Genomic DNA, 17,080 nt, shown 5'->3' on the forward strand with positions numbered 1-17,080 from the left:
GAAATAGGAAATTAGAGTGTCTCGCTGTAACGCATAGCCTTTCCCATCAACCTGGTGCCCAGCCAGAGTTAACTGACTTTGTTTTTTCTCTTCCGTTTTTTTCTAGTCTAAACCAATGATTCTTAAGCTCTGGCATGCACCAGCTCTTCTGAGATGTGCCTTTAGGAAACTCATGCAAAGTACTTAGGATCTGAGCACAAGAGGGCCAGGAAAATGCAGATAAGCTTAAGTCACATGTGCTGTCGGAGAAGGCAATGGCATCCCACTGCAGTACTCTTGCTTGGAAAATCCCATGGACGGAGGAGCCTGTTAGGCTGCAATCCATGGGGTCGCTAAGAGTCGGACACGACTGAGCGACTTCACTTTCACTTTTCACTTTCATGCATTGGAGAAGGAAATGGCAGCCCGCTCCAGTGTTCTTGCCTGGAGAATCCCAGGGACGGGGGAGCCTGGTGGGCTGCCGTCTATGGGGTCGCACAGAGTTGGACACGACTGAAGCGACTTAGCATAGCATAGCATAGCACATGTGCTGTAGTCTGCAATCCAATCACTTTTGTTACAACAGGGTGGGCCAGGGCTGTGTTCCTTTTTATAACCAGAGTATATCTTCCATGTGTAGAGCCCTCATTAATGTCAAAGGCAAACACTTGGAGGAGAAAGCTAAGATTGATGGAAAAGAGGCTCTGGCTCCAAATCCTGAAACATCACTTTTGATCAACAGAGATATTGTTGTTGTTGTTTAGTTGCTAAGTCGTGTCTGACTCTTTGTGACCCCATGGACTATAGTCCACTAGGCTTCTCTATCCATGGGGATTCTCCAGGCAAGAATACTGGCGTGGGTTGCTATTTCCTGCTCCAGGGGATCTTCCCAGCCCAAGGATCGAACCTGCATCTTCTGCATTGGCAGGCAGATTCTTCACTGCTGAGCCACCAGGGAAGCCCCCAGGAGAAAATTAGGGTTACAAATGGATTTTATTTGATGCAACATTTGAAAAATCCTGGGTTATTTTAATCAAGATGAAGACATTGTCCTACCACATACTACAGGAACAGACAATGATGTTATATCCTGCGCTCTATGTAAACACTGGAAAAGACAGTCCAGCTGGCATCTCATATCATTGGAATATTGGCAGCACTCAGATAAAATCAGCTGCCGGCATGCCAGGAAATCAGCATCAGGTGATAACAGGACTGGGCGTGCGAATCCTTGCTACTTTCTGCACCACAGAACCTCACCAACAAGGATGAGATGATTGGACAGCACTCACAGAAAGGCATGGGTTTTCTGATTTTGTGTATATGGAATATATTTTTCCAATATAGATTTTTCTACTTTAGATAAAGTGTTCATGTTGCTGTTACCTAGGTCAAGCACTGTTGTCTGTGCTAATAAAAAAAAAAAATAGAAAAGGAAAAATCCCATCATTGCTTTAAGGCAGTCAGCTTGCATCCATTTAGACCTCATCTTGACTATTTTGCATACTGGAATTTATGAATTTGTAAATGTTGGTTTTCTTACACAACTAGTTTTATAAGACCTTTTTTTATTTGTGAATAAAATTGTTACCTTGTATTCTTGTCGACACATCGGGTGAGAAAATGATGGATGGTGTGAATGCAGCTGTGTTTCCCCTCTTACTCCCCATGGAGGGTCTCACTAGGATCCTGTCCTCCCCATGACCCCTCTCCAGACCTCTGACCTCTGAGGATTTAGAATCCTCCCGGGTGACCTGGTTACATCTCTCAGGCATGAGGCGGGTCAAGCTACTAAAAAATGTTCTAAGTTATCTGAGAGGCTTTGGTATGAAGATTTTATCATGATCTCTTTTTTTGGTCCTTCATTTTGTGACACCAAGTGGGAAGGTCTGAAGAAGAAATTCTCCATTCATCCTCTTTGGAGGTCAGTGGGGCTGGGGGGACGAGGGGCTCCCCTGGGGCAGCAGTGGTCACCTGAGAGCCTCTTTCCTCTTGGCTCCTTCCCTTCTCCTTTCTCAGCCCCCTCTTCCTCCCCTCAATAAAGCTTTGAAAGCTGTTCCTAGATTTTGAGAGGACTTTAGACTTCCTGAACAAAACATGGATTATTCATTTTTTGAATTTAATTTTTATCTTAGAGTTGATTTACAATGTTGTGTTAGTTTCAGGCATGCAGCAGGGTGATTCAGTTATACGTGTATCTATTCTTTTCCAAAAAGACAGCTTCCCTGATAGCTCAGTTGGTAAAGAATCTGCCTGCAATGCAGGAGACCCTGGTTCGATTCCTGGGTCAGGAAAATCCCCTGGAGAAGGGATAGGCTACCCACTCCAGTATTCTTGGGCTTCTCTTATGGCTCAGCTGGTAAAGAATCCGCCTGCAATGCGGAAGACCCGGGTTTGATCCCTGGGTTGGGAAGATCCCCTGGAGAAGGGAAAGGCTCCCCACTCCAGTATTTTGGCCTGGAGAATTCCATGGACTGTATAGTCCATGGCGTTGCAAAGAGTCGGACATGACTGAGCAACTTTCACTTTCCAAAAATAGGTTATTTAAAGTGTCACCATGTTCTCAGCTTACTGTTAAGTGTCCCTGTGGACCCCATAAGGGAAGGACACTCATCACCCTCTTTCCTCTTTCCCAGTGTCCATACAGACGGCGGGTGGGGGCCGGAGGTGCCTCCAGCTCTCTAAGGAAGGCAGCTCAGATCCAAGCAGGGTCCCGCAGGGGGCCCAAAGGACTCTGCCGTCACTTAAACAGTGTGATGACCACCATGATGGAGGTCGGTTGGCAGTTGCCTACTTATCATTCTGAACTTGTCTCTTTGTTCCATTTCAACTTGAACAGCTGTCATTTTTTTAAAAAATATATATTTAGCATCTGATAAGGTATGAAAATATAGCTTAAATGTTCCATTTGGTTATCTTGAAACTAAATGGCAGTCTGAGAATTTCCAAAATCTTCTATAATTTCTAAGACATTTCACGATTCAAAAGTGGTCATTATGCAGAGTCAGCAGAGGAAGGTCAAAGCTTTCTTTCTGCCCTCCAGATTCTGGCAGGCAGGCAGCGGCCGGGTCCTTTCACAAACCACAGTCGCCTTTGAAGTGGTGTGATTTATGGCTGCTTTCAAATCAACCTCTCCAAGAGCCTCGAATGTTAAAAACTTAACCGGCAAAACACTTTCTCTGGAGCCATGGGTGGTCTTCCAAGCCAGGTTTTAATGATTCATCTGTAGAAATGGAGGATTTCTTTTTATCTTAATTTCTAATAGCATTAACTATTCCTGTTTGAGACAGAAAGAGCTGTGTTCTCTGTATTTTGTTTGGGGTTGAGCATAGCCAGCAGGGCCCTGTAGAGGCATCTCCTCCCTGGGGTGGACTATTTACAGTCAATAGAAGATCTGAGAAGAGGCTGGTGATCCTTTAATTGCAGGTGAAGGGAGGCAGGTGGCCCATGCCTGGCACATGTCCCCGCGTTCCCCGCGGTGTATCAGGTAAGAGCCGTCTCCCTTGAAACCTAATCAGGAATCTAATTCCTCCCAGAGGCCTGGCTGTTTCCTATGTCAGGCCTGCCTTCCTTCCTCCAACATATATTTGTAGAGTTATATAGTGCTGCTGTTTAGTTAAGTCGTGTCTAACCCTTTGCCACCCTGTGGACTGTAGCCCAGCAGGATCCTCTGTCCGTGGAATTCTCCAGGCAAGAATACTGGAGTGAGTTGCCATGCCCTCCTCCAGGGGCTCTTCCCAACCCAGGGATCAAACCTGGGTCTCCTGCATTTCAGGCAGATTCTTTACCGTTTGAGCCATCAGGGAAGCCCTGGTCACAGTCTGTAGCTCCATGGGTATAAATGTTGGTTTTTCTCCAAAATTGAATCCAGTGGGTAGAGTTACCCAACCAAGGATATGCCCCCTTTGGAGGCAACTCTAAAAGATATGCACTTGAAAGAAATCTTAAGTAACAGCAGCATTATCAGAATAATGAATTGTCCAACCAAGGAACGAACATCTTTGAAGTTAACGATATTTATCTGAATATTCAAGGCTTGTTTTTCTTTTTACTCTGAATACTTAACCGTTAGACCTTGTGTGCCGGACGTTTCTGTTGGTCGTGATGAATATGCTCAAAGCAAGATTCTTCGCTTGGGGACCCATATGTGACATTTGAAAGCAGCTCGTGTCTTCTTCAGCACATTTACATCCGTTTTCTTATTTGACTTCAGGTCTGTCCTACGAGCAGAATTACGATCGTCCTCTTACAGAGAGGGAAATGGAGATTCAAGACAGTAAACACCTGTCTTACAGTCAGTGAATGGTAGGAAGTGGTAGAAAGCATGGAGAAAAGTTTTCAGCCAGTAGTGGTGGAGCTGGGATGTGAACTTTGGATTCCAATCTCAGAGCCACGATCCCCAGCTGTGGAAGCAACCGCAGAGTCCCTCTCCATACTGCAAGGTGGGGAGTGAGGATCCCAATTTCTGGCCGCATTTGTGTGGGATGAAGGCACGGGCTCCTGGCTTCATCCTACAGCCTCAGGCTGGAGCTGGAAGGACCACAGAGATGGGTCCAGCCGTTTCAGCCCAGAGATCTGAGGAGGCTGGCCCAGGGAGTAAGAGAGGCCTGTGGGCAGTCCCTGGTCCATCTCGGCCCTGCTCCAAACACAGGACTGTTCACCTCTTACTGTGCAAGTGCACAGATGTGAAAACAGAGAATCTCCACTTCATCCCTGGTCTGCTGGCTCTGAGCATGGAGGACAGCTGTGGCTTGATGAAGCTGGACACCGAGGCCAGATGCCAGTGAGTCCTGCCACCAGCAGCTGGGTGAGCTTGGGCACGTCACTGACCTTAACCACTCCCCACCCACAAGGCTGCCGGGGGTCCACCCTGACCTGGCCTGGGGACCCCTTCATTCCTGGTCCAGCCTTCGCAGGCCAATGGGAATGTTCAGGGTCGCCAGGGGTGTGGAGAGTCCGGTTCCTGGGAGGCACGGAGCCCAGCCACGGGCAGGTCCTTGAGCTTCACTCAGGCCTGGCCACGGCCTGTGTCCCACCGGCCCCCACCCCAGCCCTGCCTGCCGACCGTCTCAGCCACCTTAATGCACCGCTCACCAGTATTCGTCCCTTCACACGGTTGTCAGCCGTCACTACCCTCCATCCCCAGAGGGAGGGAAGTTCTCCTTCCAAACTGAGTTTCTGCCCCCATTAAACACTCTCCCCCCCGCCCACGGCCGTCCAGCCCCTTGGCGAGCACTGTTCTCCCTGTCTCTGACCGTGAGGATGCACACAGATGGAAGCTTACAATGTTTATCCCTTCGTGGCTGGTTTGTTCCACTGGGCTTAATGTCCTCAAGTTCCATCTGTGTTGTAGCATGCGTCAGAAATCCACCTTGAGGTTTTTTGTTTTTTTTTTTTAACTACTTCTGTGCAAAATGGCGACTATTTCTAACTCTCCAGAAAGAATATTGTAAGAATCAGAACGTATCTAAAGCTGTCACAGAGGGGTCCTCAACAAGTGGAAGATATCATTATTTCTACATATATTACCAGTGTAATAAGATGTGGAAACAGTCTGCAAGCAAAATGGAAAGAGTCTTCAGACAAAAAACCATGGCCTGTCATTCCAGTGAATGAGGAGTGTTGCTTCCCGTGAACCATCAGCCACTGCAGCTGCCCCAGTGGTACACCTGGAGGGGATTCAGGATGCAGGAAGACAGGACATTGACCCTGGACAGTTAAGATGTAGATTGAAGGAGTAATTTGAATGAGTCCAGACCTCTTGCCTCTTGCCGTACACAAAAGAACTGAAATCGTTAACTTGAGATATCTTCTGTTACTTAGGCTCAGCGGTAAAGAATCCACCTGGATGTGAGAGACCTGGGTTCAATCCCTGGGCTGGGACAATCCCCTGGAGAAGGGCATGGCAACCCACTCCAGTATTCTTGCCTGGAGAATCCCATGGACAGAGGAGCCTGGCGGGCTACAGTCCAGGGGGTCGCGAAGACAGATATGACTAGGTGACTAAGCACAGCAGTTATTTTTGACCAGTGGTCATCATTTGCTGTTTCACTACATGTTTTGGGGTTGTTGTTGTTTTTTCCCTCCCCAGCAAACACACCTGCATATCCTGACTCCTCCCTTCCCTCCGCCGAGCAGTTTCTCAGAGGACCTGAGAGGCCGTCTCCTGGGCTACAGTCCTCAGTGAGCTCTGGGAATAAAGCCCAACTTCATACTTTTAGGCTGTGCGTTCTTTTCAGTGAGCAAGTCACAGTTCGTCTGGGCCGGTGGGGCTTGGGGTGATTTCTCCGCTTCCACGGTAACATGGGGTTCTTTAGAGACAGAAGAAGAGAACGGCCGAGCTGTGGTTTGGGGGCCTTGTTCCCTCCTGGAGGAGGTGTGTGTGAGGGGTGGGATGGGGGCTGCAAGGAGACCAGGGTATCCCAGCCCCAGGTCGGGGGAGGTGTGCAAGCCCTGCAGTTGGGAGCTCCCTGGGACTGCCATGAGACGTGGGTCCCCTGCGCAGGATGCAGAAACCAGACGTGCAGACAGACAGCAGTGAGCAGCCGAGCCCGCGGGCTGGGAGACCCCAGGCCCGCTTCCCAGGGAAACACCCAGAATTTAAAGGGAGAGCTCAGCCGTGAGAGGCCACTGCTGTCAGGGGGTGGCAGGGGCCGGACCTGCGGGGTGGCAGGAACAGCAAGGTGACAGGCCGGGGTGACAGCGGCTAGGAAGTGGGTGTCGGCAGGTGGCTCAGGGTGCATGCATGCTCCCCTGCTGTGTGGCGGCTGGGGTTCTACCAGTCCTTGCCGGGTGTGTGTATGCATGCTAAGTCGCTTCAGTCTGTGCTACTCATTGCAACCCCAGGGACTGTACCTCCCAGGCTCTGTACCTGCCAGGCTGTCAATGGGATTCTCCAGGCAAAAATACTGGAGTGGGTTGCCATTTCCTTCTCCAGGGGATCTTCCTAGCTCAAGGATCGAAACCACATCTCCTACATTGGCAGGCAGGTTCTAGCACCACCTGGGAAGCACCCCTATTGGGTAAACCTGTCTAATACCCCTCCGGGAATGGAGACGGGCCTGGGCAAAACCGGCCACCAGGAGATGCCCAGAGAGCCAGGGACTTGAGCGGCTCCAGCCTCACCCCTTGTGGGACTTGGTCCACACTAATAGCCATAGACGGCTCTTCCTAATCCAACTGATGGAGGCCAGGAAGGCTGGCTGCAGCCACAGTGCCCACCACCCAGTACTGTCCATCAATGAGCAGGGAGGACCTGGGCGGCCCCACAGGAGCACAGTCTAGTGAGTGAGCAGCAGGGCTCCTCAGGCCTCCCTGAGCTTCAGGCCTCGGGACACCGTGGGGTACTGGGGGCCCCGGTATCCCCAAGGCCCACACCCACCAGTTCAGACCTCAGCACCATGACCCCAAGCACTGGGGCCTGTGGACAAGCCTTCTGAGAATGAATGAATGAAGTCGCTCGGTTGTGTCTGACTCTTTGTGACTCCATGGACTGTAGCCCACCAGGCTCCTCCATCCATGGAATTTTCCTGGCAAGGATACTGGAGTGGGTTGCCATTTCCTTCTCCAGGGGATCTTCCCAACCCGGGAATCGAACCCAGGTTTCATGCACTGCAGGCAGACTCATTACCATCTGAGCTATCAAGGAAGCCCAGCCTTCTTGGGAAAGATGCACTAAAGCTGGTAGGGGAGAAAAGCTGTTTGGTGGTTTGGCTGCTTTTCATTTGCTTTTCTGGGGGCAGAAGAAGCTGGAGAGCAGGCAGAGAGCCCACTGGTGGCGCCAGGCCGAATTCCCTCCCCCGTCACCAGCCTGTGCCCACCTGCAGGGACCTGGGCCCCTCTCCTGCTGGGATGGTGCTGGATTGGGGGAGGGCACCAACTGGGAGATGGTGATCAAGCCAGCTGGACCCTGGAGGTTCCCCGAAGCCTGCAGTCCATCCCAAGCGTCCTGCGTGTGGGGTGCCCACCCCGGGGGGGCTCAGTACACAGACCCGCAGTGACTGCTCCTCCCCAGGTGTGGCCTGCCTGCTCTACTCTGATCTGATCTGCTCCTCAGGGCTGAGATCAGAGGGAGAATTTCTTCTTTCTTGTGGTTCCTTTGAAGGCCCTGAGCTCGCATTCCTTCCCAGGACGTCTGTGAGCCCAGCCACACTCCCCTCGGCCCCCGGGGCTGAAGCTGAGATTCCAGCTTGTGCCAGGCTGTGATTTCTCCTAACATGGGGCCCCAGCCCTGCCTCAGTCCCAGGCCCAGCATTGACAAGCCTGCCTTGGCCTTGCCCAGCGAGTAGCTTCTGTGACAATGTCCTGGGGTTGGGCAGCTTCGGGGCTGTGCCACCGAGTCACAAGGCCCAGAGCACAGAAGGGCCCACTTGGTTTCATGCCCTGTCTGCTGTCACCTTTTAGAATCCCTCAGTACTGGTTTGAACCTGGAACTTTGTGTTCAATCTGGACCAGGCCCTAGTGGGGTAGAAGCTGGGGCCCAGCCTGGAGCACATTCATGTGACCACTGAGGGCAAGCAGTCATGGGGAGACATGAGGGGAGGGTGAAGGAGGTGGATGTGGGGTCCTGCCTCCACAGCTTCTCCCCTCTCCCCTGCACCGACCCTCCTGTGACTCTCATTCTAAATGCCCATTGTGCTTGCTGGGACCTAGGCCCAAAAGGGTGCTGGGCAGCTCTGTGCCCATGGGCCAAGTCACCCCTGCCCAGGGGACAAGGAGCGGGTCCCCCTGCCTCAGGTTTCACTGTGTTGGAAGCGTCTCAAATCATGGTGCCTTGAAAACAAAGACAAAACCTCTTTTGGATTTCCAGGTATAGGCTAATCAGAGAAAATGAAATGTCTTCTGAAATGTGAAATGCAGTAAAAGCAGCCAGTGATGGCTTCACATGGTGGGCGTGACCCTGCAGAGACCAAGAACAGGGTCAGGGGTGGGGGCGGCACTTTGCGATGCTCAGAAGACCGTGGTCCAGCTTACCCCAAGAAAGCCTGACTGGTGACTTGGCTCTCAGTGTGATTATCTCCAGGTCCATCCATGGTGCTGCAAACGACATCACTTTCTTCTTTTTATGGCTGAGAAATATTCCATTGCATGTATGTACCACATCTTCTTTATCCATTCCTCTGTCACTGGGCATTTAGGTTGCTTCCATGTCTTGGCTGTTGTGAACAGTGCTGCTATGAACATAGGGGTGCACCTATCTTTTTAAATTAGAGGTTTCTCCAGATATGTGCCCAGGAGTGGGATTGCAGGATCATATGCTAATTGTTTTTACTTTTCTGAGGAACCCCATATCATTTCCCACAGTGACTGCACCAGCTTACATTCCCACCATCCATGTAGGAGGGCTCTCCTTTCTCCACACTCTCTTCAACACTTGTAATTTACAGTGTTATTTACAAATAGCACTTGTTATTTTTATTGATGGCCGTTCTGAGTGGCATGAGGTGATATGTCATTGTGGTTTTGATTTGCATTTCTCTAGTAATTAGTGATGTTGAGCCTCTTTTCAGATGCCTATTGGCCATCTGTATTCTTTGGAGAAATGTCTATTTAGCTCTTCTGCCCATTTTTAAAGTTTTATTGTTGTTGACTTATATGAACTGTTTATATATTTTGGAAATTAAGCCCTTGTCAGTCACATCACTTGCAAATATTTTCTTCCATTTCTGTAGGTTGTCTTTTTGTTTTGCTTATGGTTTCTTATACTGTGTAAAAGGTTGTTAAGTTTGATTAGGTCCTATTTGTTTATTTTTGTTTTTATTTCTGTTGCCTTGGGAGACTGACCTAAGAAAACATTGGTACAATTTATGTCAGAGAATGTTTTTCCTGTTGTGTCTTCTAGAAGTTTTATGGTGTCATGTCTTATATTTAAGTCTTTAAGCCATCTTGAGTCTATTTGTGTGTATGGTAAAAGGGTGTGTTCTGACTTTTACATGTGGCCGTCCAGCTGTCCTAACACACTTGCTGAAAAGACTTTTCTCTGTTGTATATTCGTGCCTCCTTTGTCAAAGATTAGTTGACCATAGGTGTGTGGGTTTATTTCTGGGCTCTCTAGTCTGTTCCATTGATCTTATGTCTGTTTTTGTGCCAATACCATGCTGTTTTGATGACTGTAGCTTTGTAGAATTGTCTGAAGTTGGGGAAACATCCTGACAGTAAATGATGAGTAGGGGACATGAGGCCCAGAGGGGAAAGCACTGACTTAGCCTCTTCTGTACCCTGTTGTCCTCACTGTCAGCCGCCCGCATGGCCACCAGCCACTTAGTCTGTGTCGAGCACTGCGTTTGCCACATCTGCTGCAACAGCCGTCCCGGGATGCAGGCAACTGGAGTGTCGTGTTACGTATCAGTGGTGTAGGGGTTCAGTTCAAATTGTCCCTCAGCTGAGACTCCTCCCTGGAGATGCTGATGGCCAAGACCCTGAAGCTGTGGGTGTAAGGTGATATTTGAGAGCCGAGGAGGGTGGTAACATGGTTTAAACATAAAGCATTTTCAGCGTCTGAGAGGAGATGCGTGGAGATCAAATAAGTTTCCAGGATCAAGAAGGCCTGTGGTAAACCTGCTCATTTGTCATTTACAGCATGCTCCTAACCCAGAATAACCCTGGAGATACTGAGATTAGACAGTTGAAATAGGATAGAAGGAGAAAGTATCATTGAGAACAATATCCAAAGGATGGAATCAAAGCCAGAAGATGTTGATAGCGTTTAAATGTAGTAAGGGTCCCATTTTACAAGGCTCGGACTTAAGCCCTCCTGGATAGAGCAATCTCCATTTTATTTTTAAAGATCCTGCAGAAACTCTCACTCTGTGCCCCATCCCCCACCCCCAGGAAATCTGTCCTTGGCTCCCATCCCATGCCTCCAGATTAACTGTGGAGAAACTTTATCTCTAATCTTGTTCTAGTGCTAACCCATCTGCATCATATAAAAAAGATGGGAAACACAGCTCATCCTGCCCTCGACAGGAGAACGCCTTACCCTTGGGAGGAACACTTGTGCCCGCACATGCGTTCACAGTCCCACAGGCCCGGTTATTTCATGTTTTCACTGGAGCTCACGTCTCTGAGTCTTCCCAGGACTTCCCCAACGGCATGGCCGGCAGGATCTGGAGGCAGAAGGAGGGGTGTCCGTGGTAAGGCCCACTCCCTCTGGCCTCGCCTCCCAGATGACCCGGGGAGGCAGCTGCCCTGTAACTGAAACTCCGAAACTCCACAAGCCCCCTAGATGAGGATGAGACCAGGATGCAAAAAGCCAGAGGCACTCATTGAGGGCAGTGAATAAAAGGCATCAGGGTGGAAAAAATTTAGGGATTGCCCTGAGGAGGGCAAGAATCCCAAACCAAGTTACTAATGGCAGGGAGATTAAGTGTCTGGAAAAGACAGGCACTGAGAGAGACCTCAGGGGAATGAGAAAAGGCCAGCAAATTATATGTGAGCCCGGAACGGGATCGGGGGAGCAACCACGCAGAGCACTCAGTTGTGAATCACATAGTTGAGGGATGGAGTCAGGGACCAGGAACGAGGGCCGTCGCCCTGGAGCCCTGGAGCCAGCAAGCCGGCCCGCAGACGGTGGAGACTTAGCTGAGGTGGAGGGGATGGACAGAGGGCCCGCGGACAGGGAGGCGCCAGGGGCTGAATGGAGAGAATTCCCCACAGAGCTGGTGCCTGTGGACATGGGCTGGCCAGGCCCAGCCCCAGGTGCGGGGTGGCCCACGAGGGCAGACCAGCCATCACCAGTGTGTGCAGAGCCTGGAGGCTGCGGGACTGCTGGCCGTGCCGCTCTGCAAAGCGTGTCGGGGACCAGGCGGTGTCAGAGCTGTGGGCCCGCGAGGGCTCTGCACAGCGGCTGTGGCTGTGGCCCCTCGGAGCCCGGGTGAGCTCTGCAGGAAGGGATGAGTGTTTCCTCAGCCTCTCAGGTCGCCTGCAGGACGCTATCACAGGCTGACCCTGCCAGGGATTGGGCAGCTTGTTCCCACCTCCGCTCACGAGACCCAGGTCTCTGCAGAGGCCCCCTTCCTCAGGCCTGGCCTTTCTGTCCCTTCTTGGGGTCTGTTATCTGCCCTTGTCTCAGGCTGAGAGACGGAGGAAGGCAGGGTAGACAGAGACAGGCAGAAGGCAAAAAGCCTCCAGACAGGGTGGGCAAGGGGACAGCCCATGAAGCCGAGGAGAGGAGGCACAGGGCGGTGGGGGAGCCTGCGGATCCAAGGGCATCAGACAGCGGGCAGAGGGCAGGGAACCATCCAGGGGCCTGGACCCCATTTCAGCCACAAGCCTCATGGGCTCTGCGATGCACGCCCATCTCCCATGCTTTGTGCAAATGTGTATTGACCCCATGCACCAGACTCAAAATGCAAAAATGACCCGCATAGACCCTGGTGGGGACTCGGAATGGGGGGGATGATGGGGGAGCAGATGATCACACTCGGGGGAGGGGCAGTGACTGAGATGTGAGATGAGACCCAGGATGGGGGTGGCCGTTCAGCTGGTGGTGATGGCATTGTGAGGGGTGATGCGTGGGCTCCTGCAGATGGAGTGGGGTCTGGTGGGCAGGGCAGGGCTGAGGGCAGCTCTGCACAGGAGCATAAGGTGGAGGCTGGGCTCCCTCTGCCTGGCTTCGTAGCTGTGCGACCTCAGGCAAGTGACAACATCTCCGTGCCTTGGTTTCCCCATCCATAAACAAGGATGGAGAATGGTACCCGCCTCCCAGGGTCGTTCTGAGGATTACACATGTTAATATACATAAAGATCTTAGGAGCATGTCTAGCACAAAGAAAGTAGCCATTCTGTAATAGTGGCCGTCTTTTTTGTCATGTGTTGGGAGAACTTGGGGGAATTCAGTGTGACCAGACGGGAGACACCAGATCCAGGGCTGGAAGAAGGGTGGGTGCAGAGGCCTGAGAAGGTACCACGGACAGGTGCAGGCCCTGGGTCTTTTGGAGACTGAGATGAGAAATAGCTCCCGACACTTCATGCTATAGATTTCTAAGTATATTACTTTTTTTCATTATATTTAAAATTATTCTCTAATTCCATGACTTAAAAAACCAAAAACACACTGCTACTTTTATATTACCTCATTCAAGAGCTGTACAAAGCTACTGTTCAAACGTGTATTTGTGTGTGTGCATGCTTAGTCATTCAGTCACGGCCGACTCTGTGACCCCATGGACTGTAGCCTGCCAGTCTCCTCCATCCATGGGATTCTCCAGGCAAGAATACTGGAGTGGGTTGCTATGCCCTCCTCCAGGAGATTGTCCCGACTCAGAGATCAAACCCGCATCTCCTGCTTGGCAGGTGGATTCTTTACCACTGAGCCACCAGGGAAGCCCTCTACAGGTGACCCCAAATGGTAAGAATAGCACGTGTGTGTTAGTCGCTCAGTCGTCTGACTCTTTGTGACCCCACAGACTGTAGCCCCTCTGTCCATGGGATTCTTCAGGCAAGAATACTGGAGTGGGTTGTCATTCCCTTCTCCAGAGGATCTTCCCAACCCAGGGATTGAACCCTGGTCTCCTGCACTGCAAGCAGATTCTTTACTGTTTGAACTACAGGGAAGATTAGTAATCAAAGCAAAAGCCATTGACATCTCAGTGCTTCTGAAAGCCTTCACGTGAAGGCAGTGCTCTGGGGCTCTGCTGTCCTTTCTGGTTCTTGGCCTGGGAGGTGCCCGGCAGAGGTGCTGAGGGTCCGGGAGAGGACTTGGGGAAGGACCTGGGGAGAAACCGTGGTAAACCTCTGAGATAAGGAAGAAGACACTGATTTTTAAATTAAATTATAAGCATTCACCTATGCTTCTTAAAAATACTTACATCCCTTCCCCCCAAATTACATTCTTCCGGGTGAGGGGTGGAAGGATGGCACTCCCAGACAGAACGCTGGGTCCTGACGCCTTCAAGGCAGGGTGACATCTGAGAAAGATCCTGCTCCTCGAATGGCAGCCCTGAAATGTAAAGAGTTAAAAAGACTCTGAGGTCAGGAAATTCTACCCTGGTTTCGACAGCGTCTCCCCGGCCCCCGCTTTCCCACAACCACCCGATGGCGGCCAGGAGGTCCTGCCAGAGGCCACTTGAAAGAGAGGGGTTGGTCCACGCTCCTGGAACTGCGAGTCTGCACGTCCACAGCCCTTGATAAACATCCGCGGACAGGCTGGGGCTCAGCTTTCCCCACCCCCAGCTGGGGGAGAGCAGGGGTGTCCCAGGGCGGACGGGGCCTCTCGTTTCCACACTGGCCTCAGCGTGGCCTGGTGGCGCGCCTGGCCAGACCCCGGATGTGGCCAGACCCCTGGAGGCCCCTTCTCTGCACACACGTCCCGCAGGTCCTGGGTGCCTGGTGCTGGGCTGGCAACATGATAGGATGGGCCGCCAGTCACCCTGGCACTGCTCACTGTGCTGGGGACACAGACAAAAGCGGCACTGGGCCACCAAGGGGCTTCCTGGAAAGTGAGGGGGTGTGGTCAGGTCACGGGTAGACACGCCAAGTAGGGGATGCTTGTCCTGAGTGGGAGGACAGGGGACGGAGCGTGGGGCGGGGGGGAGGGCAGAAGCGCTGTGTGGGCGGCAGCCTCGGATGTGCTGGGCCTCCAGCTGACAGGAAGCGGTCAGCGGGCACCCCTGGGCAGAAGGCAGGCGAGCATGGTCCCAAGACATGGTGTGGTGGGAGCCCAGGAGCCACGCTGAGATACTGAGCATGGCTTCTGAGAGGAGGGTCCCCGCGGCTGTGGGGGTGGGGTCCCCGGTTCAGACCTGACTCTCCCCTGGCTGCAGAGCCCCACATCAGGCTGCCCAGCGGACGTGAATATGGATGGAGGAGACTCGTGGACACAGGGGAGGTGATCGGGAGGGGCTGCCTGTCCCCCGAGCAGGGCTGGAGCCTACACCCAGTGCCACAGGCACCCTCCGTCTGCACGCCAACACCGGATGTGACACTGACTTCTGCTCACAGGGACCCAGGGGACGTTAGTCCTGCTGTGACGACAGCTTGCGGGGGCCTCCGTGGACCTAGAGCAATCGACGGCAGGGGTGCAAGTCGAGAAATGTGGAGAAGGCTGGAAGCCTGTTGTGCGGGGTGAAGGATGGGTGGCGTCAGTTGTGGGCTTGTGGACAAGCTGGGCGGCAGGACACTCCCCACTTTGCAGGGCTTTCCGATCCCCTGCTGTCAAAGCTCTCGCTGTGGCTGGTTTCTAGTTACCCAGGGGAAGCCAGGAACTTGGAGCTGGGAAGGGATGTGCACAACAGGCTCTTTGGAGCTGTTCCCACGGATGCCAGCTCTCCACTGGGGGGGGACGTGGTCCCATCAGGGACCCAAGAGTATAGAGGTAAAGGGCGTGGACTCTAAAGTCAGGCAGACTGGGTTCAAATCACAGCTCTGGTGTATATTAGCTGTGGAATCTTAGACAAGTAACCTAACCTCTCTGTGGTTCAGCCAATCCCTTGTAAAATGGGGATAATAATTATAGCTACCTGGGGAGCGTTACAAGGAATAAGTGAATTTATAAAACACCTAGCATGTAGTACATATTTAAATGTTTTCCAAATAAAATATGAAAGAAAGAGGGCGGAGTTCATGTTTTTGAATGTTTCTACGTTCAAGGACCAGTTCACAAACAGGCACTTATGTGCCTGCAAAGAATGTTAGACAACAGGTAAGTGTGGAAAGAGACCATATGTTGTTTGCTTTTAAAAATATATCATTAGTATTCCACAGAGCTTAGTGTCTTAACGTAGACCTCTTGCAGCCTTCAAAGAGTCAGGCACATCTCCACCCGAGGGCCTTCCCATGTGCTATTCCCTGGCTCCTCCCCCAAAATACCTGTGGCTCCTCCCCCGGACACCCCAGAGTTCTTTCACTGTCTTTTGTTACTTTCCCAGGGAGGCTGCCTCTGACCTGCAATTTTCCATTGCCTGGTTCCCCAGACTCCACATTCCCTCCCCTTTTTCGCCATGGATCTTGTTACCTTTTAAACTACTACTTGTTCATTTTATTTTCCATGATTCTTTGCTGGAGTCGAAGTGCCACGAGAGCAGAGGGTGTTCCCTGTTCCGTTCACTGATCGAACCCTAGTACCCAGAAAGTACCAGATGCACAGCAGGTGCTTAGGAAGTATTTGTGAAGTGAATAAAGGAACACATGTGTCTCTTTGGACTCAGCTAAATTCTCAGAGTTATTAACTTCATAATAATCATGCCGAATTGCTCTGAAGCTTCAGCTGTAAGTTCAGTAGTCTGGATGGTTTTTTAAAAATTTTTATTTGTGTCTGATTTCACTGCGTCTTTGTAGCTGCACTTGGACTTTTTCCATTTGCAGCAAGCGGGGGCTACTCTCTAGTTGCCGTGTGTAGGTGTCTGATGGTGGTGGTTTCTCTTGTTGTGGAGAACAGGTTTTAGGGTGCTCGGGCTTCAGTAGATCCAGCTCTAGGGTTTGGGCTCAGTGGTTGTGGTGCACGGGCTCAGTTGCTCTGTGGCATGTGGGATCATCCTGGACCAGGGTTGAACTTGTGTCCCCTGCGTTGGCAGGCGGATTCCCACCCACTGTACCACCAGGGAAGTCCAGTAGTCTGGGCTGTAACTCAAATATCAAGGTGGTTCAATCAGTTCAGTTAACTTCAGTTGCTCAGTTGTGTCCAACTCTTTGCGACCTCATGGACTGCAGCATGCCAGGCTTCCCTGTCCATCAGCAACTTCCAGAACTTGCTTAAACTCATGTCCATTGAGTTGGTGATGCTATCCAATCATCTCATCCTCTATTGTCCCCTTTTCCTCCCACCTTCAATCTTTCCCAGCATCAGGGTCTTTTCAAATGAGTCAGTTCTTCACATCAGGTGGCCAAAGTATTGGAGTTTCAGCTTCAGCATCAGTCCTTCCAATGAATATTCAGGACTGATTTCCTTTAGGATGGACTGGTTGGATGTCCTTGCAGTCCAAGGGACTCTCAAGAGTCCTCTCCAAAAACACAATTCAAAAGCATCAGTTCTTCGGCACTCAGCTTTCTTTATGGTCCAACTCTCACATCCATACATGACCACTGGAAAAACCATAGCCTTGACTAGATGGACCTTTGTTGGCAAAGTATTGTCTCTGCTTTTTAATATGCTGTCTAGGTTGGT

At 51.2% G+C, this 17,080-nt stretch overlaps 1 protein-coding gene across 1 annotated transcript in view; it reads left to right on the forward strand.

Moving 5' to 3' along the window:
* The window catches only part of TNFRSF19 (TNF receptor superfamily member 19), an 89,796-nt gene extending 89,432 nt beyond the window's left edge, over positions 1-364 (forward strand). Inside the window, exon 11 of the transcript XR_006544064.2 lies at positions 107-364. The gene's annotated coding sequence lies outside the window, so the exon portion shown is untranslated. The remainder of the gene's footprint in view (positions 1-106) is intronic.
* Positions 365-17,080: the final 16,716 nt, after the last annotated feature.

The sequence above is a fragment of the Bubalus bubalis genome, chromosome 13, assembly GCF_019923935.1.
Source record: "Bubalus bubalis isolate 160015118507 breed Murrah chromosome 13, NDDB_SH_1, whole genome shotgun sequence".
NCBI lineage: Eukaryota > Metazoa > Chordata > Mammalia > Artiodactyla > Bovidae > Bubalus > Bubalus bubalis.